This window comes from Chenopodium quinoa, unplaced genomic scaffold (genome assembly GCF_001683475.1).
Source record: "Chenopodium quinoa cultivar QQ74 unplaced genomic scaffold, ASM168347v1, whole genome shotgun sequence".
In the NCBI taxonomy this organism is placed as follows: Eukaryota; Viridiplantae; Streptophyta; class Magnoliopsida; order Caryophyllales; family Amaranthaceae; genus Chenopodium; species Chenopodium quinoa.
Genome location: NW_018743292.1, coordinates 10,514,413 through 10,530,438, shown reverse-complemented (window position 1 = coordinate 10,530,438; position 16,026 = coordinate 10,514,413).

Sequence of the window (16,026 nt, the reverse complement as noted above, 5' to 3'; positions counted from 1 at the left end):
GAGTTCTGCGACAATATCAAATTCTTTGATAGCTATGTATATGAAGTCTAATGAAAAAGTCATGGTTAATCTGCTGAGGTTGTTTTGAATAAATAGACCTGAAAGGTTCTGTCTCGTGGAAGTCTGTTTTGACTGGTTTTTCACAGCATGGCTTGAGTGAAGGTCCCATAAAGTTCTTTGGGGAGACGCAATCACATGATGTTGGGATTGATCGCTTCTCTTATTCTGCAGCCTTGAGAATGGTGAGATCTTGTGCTGACTTAGCAGCCCTGCAATTGGGTCAATAAATTTATGTGTTGGCTCTTAAATCAACATTAGATCAACTGAGCATGTATCCCTGAAATGGAATTTTGAATTACGCCTCTGATTTATAAGTTCCTATAACATAGTGTGTTCTCCTGGATAGTTTCTGTGGTTGATTGCTGATGACTCTGGCAATGTCCTTGCGGCTACTTTCTGGAACACAGTCACAGATAAATATGTAAGTTAAAGCATGCATATATCTCACATAATGTGCTTTGAATAATATGTCAATCAATTGATCTTTATATATGAGTGATCTATATGAGATTTACATGTTAGTGGCATGATAAACTGTGTCATAACTTGCAATATAATCAATCAATCAAAGCCTTAATCCCATAAGTGGGTCGGCTACATGAACCAAATTTGATTATTTCGTGTAATCATCAACAAAGATCCTTCTCCTTGGTAACTTGCAATATACATTATTATAAATATAATTGCTATCTTACTAGCCTAGTTCGAGACATAAACATCACATACAAACAAATTTTCTCAAATGTTTGTAATACTATTGAATAATAGTTAAAAACATCATTATTTATGCTTTTTTTTTTTTTTTTTTTTTGTGTGTGTGTTTAATTTGATTGTATTGATAATGAAATGCATTTATTGTGGCGCCCATTTGATGAGTATGTTTAATAAAGATGATTAGCATGAGTTTCAAACTTTATGTAAAACTAAGTCAACATTGTTAAGATGGATGTTCTTTATGCCATCAGCTACTGAATTCTGTGTCTGGTGGAAGCTGTTTTTGCTACCTCAATTATCATGAAGGTTGGCTGGACGGGTTTTTTGCCTCATGTAAATAGCATAAAGTGGAGATTTATGATGCTCATCCGAGGCATAATATGGTTTTTATTTGTAGTATCTATTCTTTTATGGCTTTTATTTGTAGTATCTATGCTTTTTTAGGTTCTAGGTGGATTTTTTGTATAGGAAATTTTTTAGTTGTTTGCTGCTGCTTTTTATTGTTGTATGTTTTTTTTGTTGAGTTCATGCTTTTTATAGCTTGCTGCATCTCTAAATTATCAATCAATAAGGACATGATTCTTGAGTTACTACTCGTACTTTCTGTTTTAGCGGGTTTCACATCTCTATGAACTATAGGCGGGCTGCAACCATGATGCAAGTAATCCAGTCCTATATATAGAGTTACACAACAAATTTTAATATACTGAGTGATCTGATAAAAAACTGTTGCCTAATTACGAACCTCAATACTAAATTGCTTATGGGCCTCTGTCTTCGAGAACACCTTAACTGCTAATGACATCCCAGAAATGGTGGCAACTTAGTTCACCTACAGTGCATGAATCTGGTGCTTTTGATCATGTCTTTTGTCGGTCAGCAATCTTTTGACTACTACTAAGTTCTATTTCTTGTTGGTTATTTAGCTAGTACTTTGTTATATTCTTGGGTGCTATTTTGTTTCAGACTTGGAATGTTTATCTTTTGGTAATGTGGCTATTGCCACTATAAATTAATAATATTTTCCTTTCTGTGTAAAAAAAAAAAAAAAAAAAACTTCTTTGTTGCCATCTTTTAAACAACCATCATCTGTGCGTTTTGAACTTTTCTCATGTTGATTGTGGCCTTGGTCTATTATAATTTATAATTTAGTTCAATTATATTTCTATTATTTTTTTCAATTTTACGTGTAGGTGCATGAGGAGTTAAATGCAGCGGAAGAATAGTGACTAGCCATCTAATAAATGGTGCATATATGTTGGCGACTCTTATTCAAGTTCCGGCTTTGTGAAGATTTAGAAATTTCGGCTTATATATATATATATATGTTGACAATTTGTATTTTGGACGATTAAATGCTTTATATAGTATGTCATACCAAAAACAAGCGAGTAATATTTTGTAATGTACGTATTTCGCATTATAATTATTATATATAAATGATACTTTATTTTGTTTCTGTTATTATATTTAGATTTGTACTGACTAATTATACATATATTATATTACCATTCCATCCCAACAAAAAAAAAAAAGATCAATCCGTTGCAGTAGATACGTACTCCTATCATTGTATTAATTAGCTTCATCTGTTGCAATAGGTTCAATTTCATCATAATAATTAGTCAGTACTCTATTACCACGGATAAGTTATGCCGTTGCAACAGGTATTGGTCTATTGCCACGGATCAGTGGTGCCGTGGCATTAGGTGTCATAAGCTGTTGCATTAGACCTACTGCAACGCCAGCAGATGCCACGGTACATGGTCGTTGCATTAGGCCTAATGCCACGGATTTTGACGCCTAATGCAATGGATTTGGGGGTTGCAATAGATAAAAAATGTAGTAGTGATTTGTGGAGTCGTTTTGGGGGAAATGATATTTGAATTCAGATCAATTTTACATTAGTCAATTTTACTTTACATTACAACTATTTTAATGCAATATGTTTTTTTTTTTTTGTTTTTTTTTTTAAATTTTCATGTATTTTAAAATCTTTTAGTTTCATGTAATTCCATTATAATTCATTTTTATGCATCATCTATATTGCATTACTGCATAATGTGAATTTTAATATTAAAATATAATATGTTAAAGGAAAAAAAATAATAAATTTTTTAACGAAATCTAGAATGAGTCTTAGGGATGAAGAGATAAATCTGATTGAGTCTTAAGGAGTCTTAGCATAATTTTAAATTAAAAAAAATTAATTAAATTTAAGTTAATAGCAAATGTGGCAATAGATTTAAGTCTTAAGACTACGCTAATCTTGCTCTTGTCAAATGTTAATAATTAATTAATAATAATTATTAATAATGATAATTAACTATTAATAACTAATAACAAATAATAATTATTAATTATTAATAACTAATCATTAATAATTTTTAATTTTTAATTAGTAATAATTAATATATTAGTAAAATAAATAATTAAGGTAAGTTAATTAATAATTGTTAGCTATTAATGAGTAGTAATTATTATTATTATTATCATTATTATTTGCAATGTGTATTAAAAAAATAATAAAATATGTCAATGCCTATAAAACAACCAACAGTCAACTTTACCAAACATATTTAGCTCTTTGGCCAAAACCATAGCCATGTTAAAACTACATGGATGAGGGACTTAAAGAAAGAAGAGCTTTATCATTTTTCCAAGGGAAGCATTCTTGAAAATTATCCCTAAGTAGGCAAGGTTCATTACTATAAATATACCACCAACAAACAAACCCACATGCCCTAAGATCTCTTTCATCAACATATATATCAAACCACTTAACCCCCTCATTTTCCCAACTGAAACTACAATAGTATAGCGTTGTTCCCCAGATATTTCTATGGAATGAAAAATGCCATGCATCTTGATAATGAATCACTTGTTCACCAAGATCATCGTCACCGGATTTGCAATGTAAATTCAGATCAATTCCATTGCCTATATAATTAAAGATGGTTACTGTTGACGTGGGCTCTTTAAAAATTGGATTTCCATTGCAAGTTGATGCAACAACAAAAATTGTTGCAATTAAGAAGAATATTTGAGCACCTGAATTAACCATTATATCGAAGTGGTTTTTCTTTTTTGCTAAAATAAATATGATTCTAGATGCAAAAAATCAATAGGAACATGAAAAAAAGGCGAGGTCTATATATTGAGTACTCATGTTGGGAAAGCTTACAAAACATTTGTTCTCATAGAGATAACAAGGATAAAAAAAAAAGGTAGGATAAGATATGCAATGAATGAGTAGGATAAGGACAAAATAAAGTGTTTTTTTTTTTTAATTTTTACAGTAATATTGTTATACTATATTTGATATAACTCAGGGATAAGAATAGAATAGGTAACTATATCCTTCTTAAAGGTAAAATAAATATTTTTCATAATAAATTCTTATCCTTTCCTCCTTATATATAATAGCTTTTTTAGGGATAATGGGGTTTTTAATCCTTCTCATATCCCTCTCATTAGCTCTCTAATCCTTATCCCTAAAAACAAACATAATATTTTTAATATCCCTTCCTTATAATCCCTATACCTCTCCTTTTATTCTCATAAACAAACATAATGTAAAAGTGTTAAGATTTATAAAACATAAACCAACTATTAGAGATATTACTATACATCTCTTGATATATTGATTTTAATGGTATATAATCATATTACATTATTATTAGGCAAGTTTCTTTGATATTATCTTTTGTAATCATACCTATATTATTCGATTCATTTATATTTTTAGTGAATTATAGAGATTGTATTAGGTTGAACACTTGGTAACACTGTAAATAGTCGTGTATGTCATCATGTCATGAATATAATTAAGCTTTCCAACACTATATTTCTCACAACTAGCATCACCATCTACTTCTTCTTCTTCTTTTTTTTTTTTTTTTTTTGAATAAATCACCATTTACTTAAGCTTAGTAATAATAAGGGAAAAACAACTACCAATAGTAATTAGATTAGTAGTAACATAAGTTATTCCCTCTATTTTATATTTTGAAAAAATTCCCTTCATCTTTTTTAAGTGACATTGTTTAATTACGAGTATTATTTTTTTTCACCACCTTTCTTCTAGCAACCTACTTTTCCATCTGTCACTTGCCTCACTTTTGAAGTTTTTTTTCCAAAATTGTACAACATTCATTAGTGTATCTAAATATTTCAACTTTTATCACTCCAACTAATAAACATTGACCAATATATACATAGAGTTATGAGAAAGAGACTGTTGAAAAGCTTAGTCATATTTATGGAATGATTCAACTATATATATTGTAACAAAAGAGTATAAAATGGTAACAGATATATACATGGAAATTGTAAAGATACTAAAAAAGATTACAAATAATAATATCAAGGAAAAATTGATTTTAATAATCCTAACTTTTAATACTATCTAATAATTCGAACTTTTATACCTATTTGCTTTTAATAGGCCTAGGTGACCAGTTACCTACTACATGAGTTTGTTTTTTTTTTTTTTTTTTTGCATTTCTCCTTCCATGGCCATGGTTGGATTGCCTGTTGGCCACCACCTCTTCCCCTTCGTCCCTTCTTCACCCCCGCGTACCTGACTTGGCCTCCCTTCCTTACGACCCCTCCCTGTCCCTTTAACTTTCGGCCACCACATCCCTCTTGGCTACACCACCTCCCTACTTTCCTTCACATTTTCAAAATTATGAGTCCAGAAGTAATTTTTTTTTGCTATTTTTTCGATTGGGAAACCCTAGTTATTGTTTTGATTAATCGAAATTGAAATCGTGGTGGCCGATTGTGTTTATTGATGATGATGTGGAGTGGCAAATGTCAGTGGTGCAAGTGGAGTTTAGTGAGGTGATAGTGATAGGGAAGCTGAAATCTGGGGGGGTTAAGTGATACGCAAAAATTGAATTTTGATACATGTACAACTAATATGGAGGAATGTCTCGGTCATTTTGGACATCCTGAGCTTGCCGGAAGTTAAGGGGTAGGGGAAGGGGAGGTTGTGGCCGGAAGTTAAGGAAGAAGGAGAAAAAAGGAGGCATGGAGGGGGACGTCGGGGAAGGTTGGGAAAAAAGGGAAGGAGAAGGGGAAGATGAGGTGGTAGCGGGGAGGGGGTGGTGGCTGGCAGCCATGGTCATGGAAGGAGAGAGAAAGGCTATGGGATGGGGAGAGAGAGAAAAAAATGATAAAAATAAAAGTTTAGTCCAATTTGAAAGTGACACATGGCAAGTTTAACCTATTAAACTGGTTATTAGCAAGTTAAGGCCCATTAAAAGTGAATAATTATGAAAGTTTGGATTATATTAGATAATAACCAAAAATTAGGATTGTTAAAAGTAAATTGAATAAAGTTGGGATTATTAAAATCAATTTTTTCAAATATCTAAGCAAAGATCTAACTTTTTTTTTTTTTTTTTTTTTTTTTTGTGAACATCAAAGATATAACATAATATCCTAAAATACCAAAAATAACAAGATAGATATTAACAATAATGATACATAGAGATATCATAACTCTTGAATCTTGATATCTATATGATCTCTAATTTCCTCTTTGAATGATTGCAAAATGTTACATCGACAATTTAACACAACCTTAAAGAAAATTTAATAGAAAATTAGTCAAAATAATTAAAACACCGGTATGCGCTCATGGATACAAATTGTAAATATAAAAACGGGAGGAAGTATGACCATGTAAACAAAAAGCTTAAGCCGATGGTTGAAGCTCATAATTACTTTATCTACTCTATCATATCCCTTCACATGAGAGCCCTTTGGATTCAAAATATGGATGTATGTAGCATGAGTCTCCTCATAACTACTGCCAAATATGCCACTTGAACGTGAGGATCGGAGTGAATGAGTTTGAACTCGTGACTTTTGTGTCACGTTGACTCCGATACCAAGTTAAAGAATCATGTTAACAAAAAATTTAAGTTGATGGTTGAATCTCATGATTAAATTTCATACTCTATTAAAGTATCATATTCTAATTAATAAATGAAAGTTGTTTAATGACTATTATTCCAACTTACATTTTAAAAAAATGTAGCTACCCAATATGATACTTATCCTCCGGCCTTCAGGATCTATGAAACGACCCCGAAACAAATAAGAAACGATCCCGAAACAAATAAATTCATATGAAGTATTTATCAAACTTATTCCAAAAACAATAGTCTAGTGGAGCTTTATCGTCTTTCCAAGGGTAGCAATCCTGAAATCTATCACTAAGTAGGCAAGGTTCATTTTTATAAATGTACCACCAACAAGCATACCCACATACGCTAGCATCTCTTTCATCAACATATATATCAAACCACCTAACTCCCTCATTTTCCCATTTGAAACTACAATAGTACAATGTTGTTCCCCAAAAATTTCTACGAAATGAAAAATGCCATGCATCTTGATAATGAATCATTTGCTCATCAAGATCACTGTCACCGGATTTGCAATGTAAAGTCAAATCAATTCCATTGCCTATATAATTAAAGATGGTTACAGTTGACGTGGGCTCTTTAAAAATGGGATATCCATTGCAAGTTGATGCAACAAAAATTGTTGCAATTAAGGAGAATATTTGAGCCTTTGAACTGACCATAATGTCGAAGTGTTTTTATTATATTTTATTCTATTTTTTTGGCTAAAAAGGTGAGGTCTATATATTGAGTACTCATGTTGGGAAAGCTTATGGGAGTTGATAAGAAGGATAAAAAGGTAGGATAAGATATGCAAAATTCGATAGGATAAGGATAATTTTTTTATTTTTTTTGCAGTAAAAATCTATAATCTATAATAATAACTTAATACTAAAACAGACACCAGGAATGACGACACGTGTCACTTCCTGATACTGTTTTTTCCCTCCATAACTTCTCCCATTTTAGCAAAAAAATCTTTTATTTTTGGAATATTTGTATAATACAACTATAATAATATTGTTCCAAATCTCATATATTATCTTTACATAAAATGTATTTCTTTTTATTTTGTGTCCTTAATTCTTCCATACAAAGTTACCTAAAATATTATTCTAATTCTTTTTTATATTATAGAAAAAGTGAGCCACTAGTTTGGGTACAAGATAATATAATTACTGTCTAGACTCTTTTAGACGAAGTATTACTGAATTCTTCCCAAAAAGTAATAATAAAATTGATTCATATAATTGATATTAAAGAAATTATTTTAAAACATCACTTTAATTTTGTTTCTTAGACTAATGGAGTATTAGATATGACTATAAAATAAATGCTGTGTTCGACAACTATATCATATGTCTAAATCTAAGAAAATGTGAAATAATTAATTTTTTTTGCTATCATGTAAATTAATATCTTAGTAAATACAAAAAAAAATTATATTATCTTTTGCTGAAATATTTGGTTGGGATAATAAATTTATTACATTCGACATTCTAAATAAGTTGCATAGTAAAAGATATGTTGGACGTAGTGACAAGTGACATCTTCTTGTGTATCCTTTTTTTCGATAAATAGCTATCATCTACGAACAAACTTTTAAGGCAATAAACGAACAATGATCAAACTACATTTATTGGATAGCTTCAAATGCATTTTTATATAATAACAAAGAGCGACCATATCATGTAGTGTATCAATTCATAAAAAGAATATGTACTATTAATAATATAAGTTAGTGTTGCCTTATTGTGGATTATTACTGCCTTTAATGATCCGAATAGTATTTATTTCCATTGAAATTATTTTATTGGATATAAAGATGATATATTATCTGTAATTTATATATTTACATGTATGTTGTGTTAATAGTTTTACTATAGATTTTATTCTGTTGTTTGATTAATATTTTCATGTTTATTAAAAAGGCGTTTATAGATAAGTCTTTAGTCATATAATCACTAGATTGTATAGTTTTATTGGGAATAATATGCATCATTAATGTAATAAAATGTATACTACTTTAAAATATTTTCAACACAACTAATCAATAGTATATATATTTTTTTTTCTCAATTGTTGTTTTTAATAATTTTTTCCTTATTATTTTATTTTTCTATATGCATTATTGCATTTGTTTATTCCACATGAGTTGTCTCATTTCTATAATATATCACAATTAATTATGAAAAAAATATTATTACTGACAAGTTAAAGTCGTATCACCTAATCAAAAGTAATTCCTAAAACCACAAACTAAAATAGATAGGGAAGTAGGGTCGAATCCACAGGGAAATAATGTTCCTTTATTACTAATAAATTATTATAATCTAAATTATCAAGAAACGAGTATTTTTTTTTTTGAGAATTATAGTATGACAATAATTAAACTGAGGGAGTAATCAATAAACAAAAAAACCTAGGGTCATAGGTTCACCAATAAATAATATTCCAGATGAAAGACAACAATCAATTATCAACGCATAATTTAACCAGATTATAAAGGGCTTTCGCTATGTATTACAATCACAGAATTAATCTAGCGGTATTAAATCACATCTCTCGAATCTTGACTTAACCATTTATAAATTAACCTGCCTATTGAAACTAAGCCTTAGTATCAATTTTCATTTGTAATCTTGAATCAATATTGCGTAACTCATACAATTAAACCAGCGCTAATCTAATTGCATAGCATTATATCAATCAATAGGAAATTAACCCAAAACATTAACAATCAACAATAATAAATCATCCCTTCATATTATTTACGGATCCCCAAGAAACCTAGAATTAAACTACTCACGCATAATTAAAACTAAACTAAACAAAGCAATTAAATTTAACATAATTAAAAGTATAAAACAATAAGTGACTAAAAGCATAAAATATAAAAACTAGCTAAATTAATAATACGAAACAAAAGTGACGGAACGTAACTACAATCAGCAAAAATAAAAGTCTAACTAAAAGCAAGTTTTTTCAGAAATTAAAAAACTAAGACTAAGAAATATAAATTAGCTAACCTCTCCCCTAAAGCTGGGCATGGGCCGGGGTGGCCCGCGTGCCGCCCGGCACGACCCGCCATTTGATGCAGCACGGCACGGCCCGACCCCAGGCCCGGCCTGACACGCCCACCGGAATTCGTGCCACGGACACGATTCTGGTTTTCCAGGCACGGCCCAGCACGAGCACGGCCGTGGCCCGGTGTGCTGGCTCGCCGTGCTGGCACGTTGGCCCGACACATGGCACGGTGTGAAGCACGTCACACAGGCACGGCCCGCCAGACACGAAGTTTGTGCCGGCCCGGCACGGCCTGTGTGCTTGTTGTTAATAACGGTAATATTACCGTTTTACAACAGCCATTAACGGCGAGTTAACGACTATATTTTAGCCAAATTGCTCCCCAAAATTTCTATAAATACCCACCTCCATTCACTTCCCAAATCACAAAATCACAATATAATATCTTCTTCTAATCTTTTATATTCTCTAATAATCCTTAATCTCTTATTCTCTTATATTCTCTAACAATTCTCTAATTATTTTCTTAATATCGGAAAAAATTAAAAAGTTCGTAATCGTAATTAGTGGAGCGTTGAAGCACGGTTGTAAGATCTAAACTAATCTTTAATTTATTATTGTTTTTATTGTTATTATTAGAATAATCTTGTTTAATTACTATTGTTGTTAATTGTTATTGTTATTGTTATAATTGTTGTTATTAATTATTATTATTGTTACACTTATTGTTATTATTTATTATTGTTGTTATTGTTATTGTTATAATTGTTGTTATTAATTATTATTATTATTGTTATTTTTATTGTTAAAATTGTTGTTATTAATTATTATTATTGTTAATCAGTTTTTTTAAAAATCTAATTGTTAATTATGGCATCGAACAACCCATCATCTAGGAGGGGGGGGGGGGAGAAATGCCGACTTGGCCGTAGTAGTAGTTCTAGGGAACCTACGAGCCATTTAGGCACGATGGTACTTCCGGTTTTCCCCTCGGGCTACGAGCCATATAGGCACGATGGTACTTCCGGTTTTCCACCACCACCACCAAACCAATCCACCATCAAACCAATTTCAATCACCACAACAATTCTTACAATTCGGTCAATTTCCACCTAATTATTTTGGTGATCGACAAAACTATTATTCTAGCCAAAGTAGCCAAGAAGATACCCAAATTCCCTCCGGTTCTACCCCTTCTACTACTACTAACCCAAACACACATCATGAATGGTTAACCGAAAGTGAGATGCTACTTTTGAAAAACCGAAAGAGTGATGTATGGCGTCATTTCCTCCTAAATAAACCCCAAACACATGCAAAATGTAAAACATGTAATAGTGTATCCTCAGCACTATCCAAATCCGGGACGGGACACTTAAGTAGGCACATGAAAACTTGTGCACAACCAGCTAGTGATCCAACCCAGCCAAAAATTTCCCAGTACCATCCATACGGCTTTACCTACAACTATGAGAGGGATAGGGATGAACTAGGGAAAATGATAGTACACGCCGAACAACCTTTTCTTTTCTCGGAAAGTGACCCATTTAACACTTACATTAACAAAGCACTACAACCCCAACATAAAAGAATCTCTAGGAAAACCGTTCGTTCCGCCGCCATGAAAAACTTCCTAGAGTACAAATTGCGGTTACAAGCCGAATTGAGTAACCTTAACTGTAGAGTGTCTTTGACAGCCGATTCTTAGGATAGTGGTTATAAATATCACTATTTATGTGTGACTTGCCATTGGGTAGATGATCAATGGTTATTACAAAAAAGAATAATACATTTCAAAATGCTGGAATACCCATACACCGGCATTAACGTTGCTCACCATTTAATGCAAGCAATAGACGAAGACAACCTTCGAGATAAAATGATGTCTATGACTTTTGACAATGCAACCTCTATGACATACACAGCTAATCTTGTCAAACAAAACTTAACCGATGTAATATTAGACGGTGATACTCTTCATACTAGATGTGTTTGCCATGTGCTTAACTTATGTGTACAGGATGGAGTTCGGGCAATTGGCCCATACTACAACAAAATCAGAGATGCTATTATGTCTGTTAATAGCTCAAACATGAGGTATCAAGAATGGAAGAGTTTTCTAAGACAACAAAAGATAAGAGCAATAAAAATAAAAACCGATTGCCCAACTAGGTGGAATTCCACCTATGACATGTTAACCAAGGCAATTGAGTACAAGAATCCGTTAACAATATTTTACAACAAAAAATTTCCACAAACTGCTTGATATGATGATGATTGGTGTAATTGTGAAAGATATATGCAATTTTTACAGTTATTATATAACATGCCGTATTGTTTTTCTTCTGTTTACAATCCTTGTGCTCAAAACTTTCTTTCTAATGCATGTTTACTCGCCCAACTTTTCGCTGATCATCGCAGCCAAAGTGATTATGATCAGTATCTTCCAGCAATGGAAACAAAGTGGCGTAAATATTATAGTGAAATTCCTTTGATTTATAATTTTGCATCCATATTAGATCCTAGGCAAAAGTATGAAAACACATTTATGTTAGTTGACATTTATTTTCAATGCATGAATCTTGACGATGATGAAGAAACCTATAAGACTCATGTGAAGGATCAGCTTTTTGCTTTATATAGAGTCTATGAAATCAAATATGGCACCGTTCCTCGCTCAGGCCCTTCCCAGCCATCCAAAAACGTAAGTAAGAAGGACAAACATTTATTTTCACAAGCTACTAACTTGATTTCAAGGTTTTCAGGTGATTCATTAATCAGGAGAACGCAAAGCGGCGTCTCGGAGTTGCAGATGTACCTGAGTTACGACTTCACCAAAGGCATGGACGACGATGAGATAAATAGCCTCGACCTCCTTGCATGGTGGAAACAACAAAGCACGAAGCATCCAACTTTGGCGGCAATGGTACGAGACATTCTTGGTATCCAAGTCTCCTCTGTTGCCTCCGAACGAGCTTTCAGCGCATCCGGAAGGGTTCTGGACGATAGAAAAACAAGTCTAAAACCCGAAACACTAGAAATGTGCGTGTGTTTCAAAGATTGGTTGGATGCGGAAAATTGCTCACAAGACCGTTCTTACGAGGACAACGACAACGATGAAGGAACCTCGGCTTCCGACTGTTCGGGTTCGGCTAGTTCCCAATCTATCCAACTAGCCGATGAAGCAGAAGCCGACGACGAAGACGAAGACGAGCAACAAGAAGAATAGACAATTTTTGTATATTGTACGATTTTAATCATTATCGTTTATCAATATTATCATTATCCAATTTTCATTGTTATTGTTGTACAATTTTCTCAACTCAAGTAATAATAATATGAAGTATGCATTATTCACATCCAAAATTTGCCTTTTTTCCCCGTTTGTTATAATTTGTATATTAATATAACAAAAAGAAAATTATACCAATTAATAATACAAAAAAACATTTAATAAATCATAAACATTAAATTTTAAAGTAATATTATAAACTAAATATATAAATATAAATATTGAATATAAAAAATAATAAAACATAAATGTTCAACTTAATTTATTTTATAACTTATAATTTTATAACTTATAAGTTATAAGTTATAATTATAATTTTATAACTTATAAGTTATAAACTTATAAATTTATAACTTATAAAAGTTATAAACTTATAAATTTATAGCTTATAAAAGTTATAAGTTATAATTATTTTTATAAATTATAGGTTATAAAATTATAATTTATAAGTCATAGTTATAATTTTATAATTTATAAGTTATTAACCATTAACAAAAAATAAATTAAAAAAAATATACACAAGGTCAGCCCGCAGGCCGACACGGCACGAGCCCGCCAGGCACGAGGGCCATGCCAGGGCCGTGGATTGGCCTTTGAAATTGGCCGGCACCGCACTACACTGGGCACGCCGGCACGCCCGGCACGGCACGCCGGTGACCGTGGCCCGCTAGGCACGGCTCGCAGCGGCCCGACACGGCATGATGCCCAGGTCGCCCCCTCTTCTTACGTACTACTACTATTCCCTTTTATAAGAAAAGACGAGTTTTGCTGCCAACTCCTAATCCCACTAAAAGTACTACTCCCCTAAACCTAAACAATGAAAACCGACCCAAATAAAGCCCAAATCAGCAACAACATCACATAGCAGCAGCCTGGAACTGGGCCGCCTGTTCGGGCCCGTCAGCTTCACGCCCAACAATCTCTTGTAAGCTTGGATTGTATTTTAGGCTTTTCTTGGTCCGTTAATTCATAATTATAATTTGGAGCTTTGGACCTATCTCTTCTCTAATCGAGCCCTTAATCACCGAACTCAATTTCTCTAATTCGGCCTTGGGCTTAAATATTCGATCATAAAATACGATCCGACTCAAATGTCTTCATAGTGGTTAATAAGCTCGAGAATTATCATAAATCTTCAAATTCCTACAAAATAATACCAACTCTACAAAAACACTAGGAAACGTATATTAGTAATAAAAATAGCTCCGCAGAGCTCAAATAAGCACAAATATGACCATGGGACGGGGAATAAAAAAATATATATATATATAATAGACTCATCAATTACTACTGTGCATCACACGGGCACTAATCTAGTTATAACTAATATAATTATTACTGACATCATTAGTATCCACATGTCAACCTCTCATTAAAATTTTTCCCGCCAAAACTATTAGTAACATCATTATTTTTTTCAAGATAAATAGAGGTTTGAAAATGGTAAATTAATTATACATTTTCTAAAAGATTTTTTATATTTAAATTGACTAACAACACAATTTCCAATGGAGTGAAAATAAGGTGGTTGGACTATTTCATTTTCCTATAAACATTATCTTTCCTCATACTCCGTATATTTTATATAGATTGTATGAATTTGGGGATTTCACAATTTTTTAATTCATCAATTTATTATATTTTACCTAAATTATTTATAATTAATACGATTACGTATTACTAGAGATGTTAATGGGGTAGGGTGGGGCGGATGTTGGCCTTCCCATCCCCATCCTCACCTAATATTTTGATCTCCATCTCCATCCCTGCAGCGGGACCAAAATTCATCCCCATCTCCGTCCTGGCGAGTACAATTACAAAACCATCCCCGCCCCACCCCCACCTGATCCCCTCCCAAGACTCGCCTAATCTCCACCTCCTAAATACACAATCCTACATAATTGATATAAATTTCAATAAAAAAAATCATTATTAATATTACACACTTTTTTTGTTTATAGTATAAGTATATTACAAAGCACTATATTTTACATAATTTTTGTATAAAATAGTATAAAAGTACATAATTTTGGTTTAAAAAGTATATAGATGTGGGGATGGGGCGGGTATGAAGTGGGGCGGGGCGGGTACAACCTAAAATCCACCCCGTCCCATCACCCATGGCGGGTATGATTTTTATCCCCAACCCCACCCCACCACCCGCCAAACCGATACCCATCCCCGCCCCACTAACATCCCTACACACAACTACACAAGATTGTATAGGGCGGGTCTCCTACGACAGTCCTACTTGTCCCGCTCCACCTACATCCCTACGTATTACGCACAAATAAACCAAAAAAATTATTTTTGAAATCGTGCATCGCACGAGTCTAACGTAGTTATACTATATTTGGTATGAGTCAGGGATAAGAATAGGATAAGTAACAAAATTAATATATTCTTACTATATATATACCTCTCTCTCTCTCTCTCTCTCTCTCTCTCTCTCTTTTTTCATGCATTAAAGGCAAATATATCTTTTTCATGAATTAATTCGGTTTTGGATTTTTGTAACCGAATCCAAACCGAATTTGGATTTAGTTGGTCCAATCCAAATTGTATTGATTCGGTTTTTCAAAAGTGAATCCAAACCGAACCGAAATTTTTGGGCATGTGTTTTTGGGTCTAGTTTTTGGGCGTGAACATATATTACTTATTACAATAAACAAAAGCTTAGCAAAATAATTCAATAATTAAAGTACAGTAGTCTAACAATGAAACAAATGTGCGAATAATATTTAATAAATTTGCAGATTATAATTGACAGCATTAGTAGCATAATCCATATAAGCATTATGGGCCCAAATTCGATTTCTTATTCGGTTTTCGGTTTTTTAAAACCCAAAACCGAATCCAAACCGTAATCCATATTTTTTTATTTTTTAATCCAAACTAATCCAAATTTTAAAAAAATCCAAACCAAATTGTTCATTCGATTTGGTTTGGTTCGGTTTACGGTTTTAATCCGTATTACTTTCACCCCTAACCACCCTTATTTCTGATTTTGGGGGG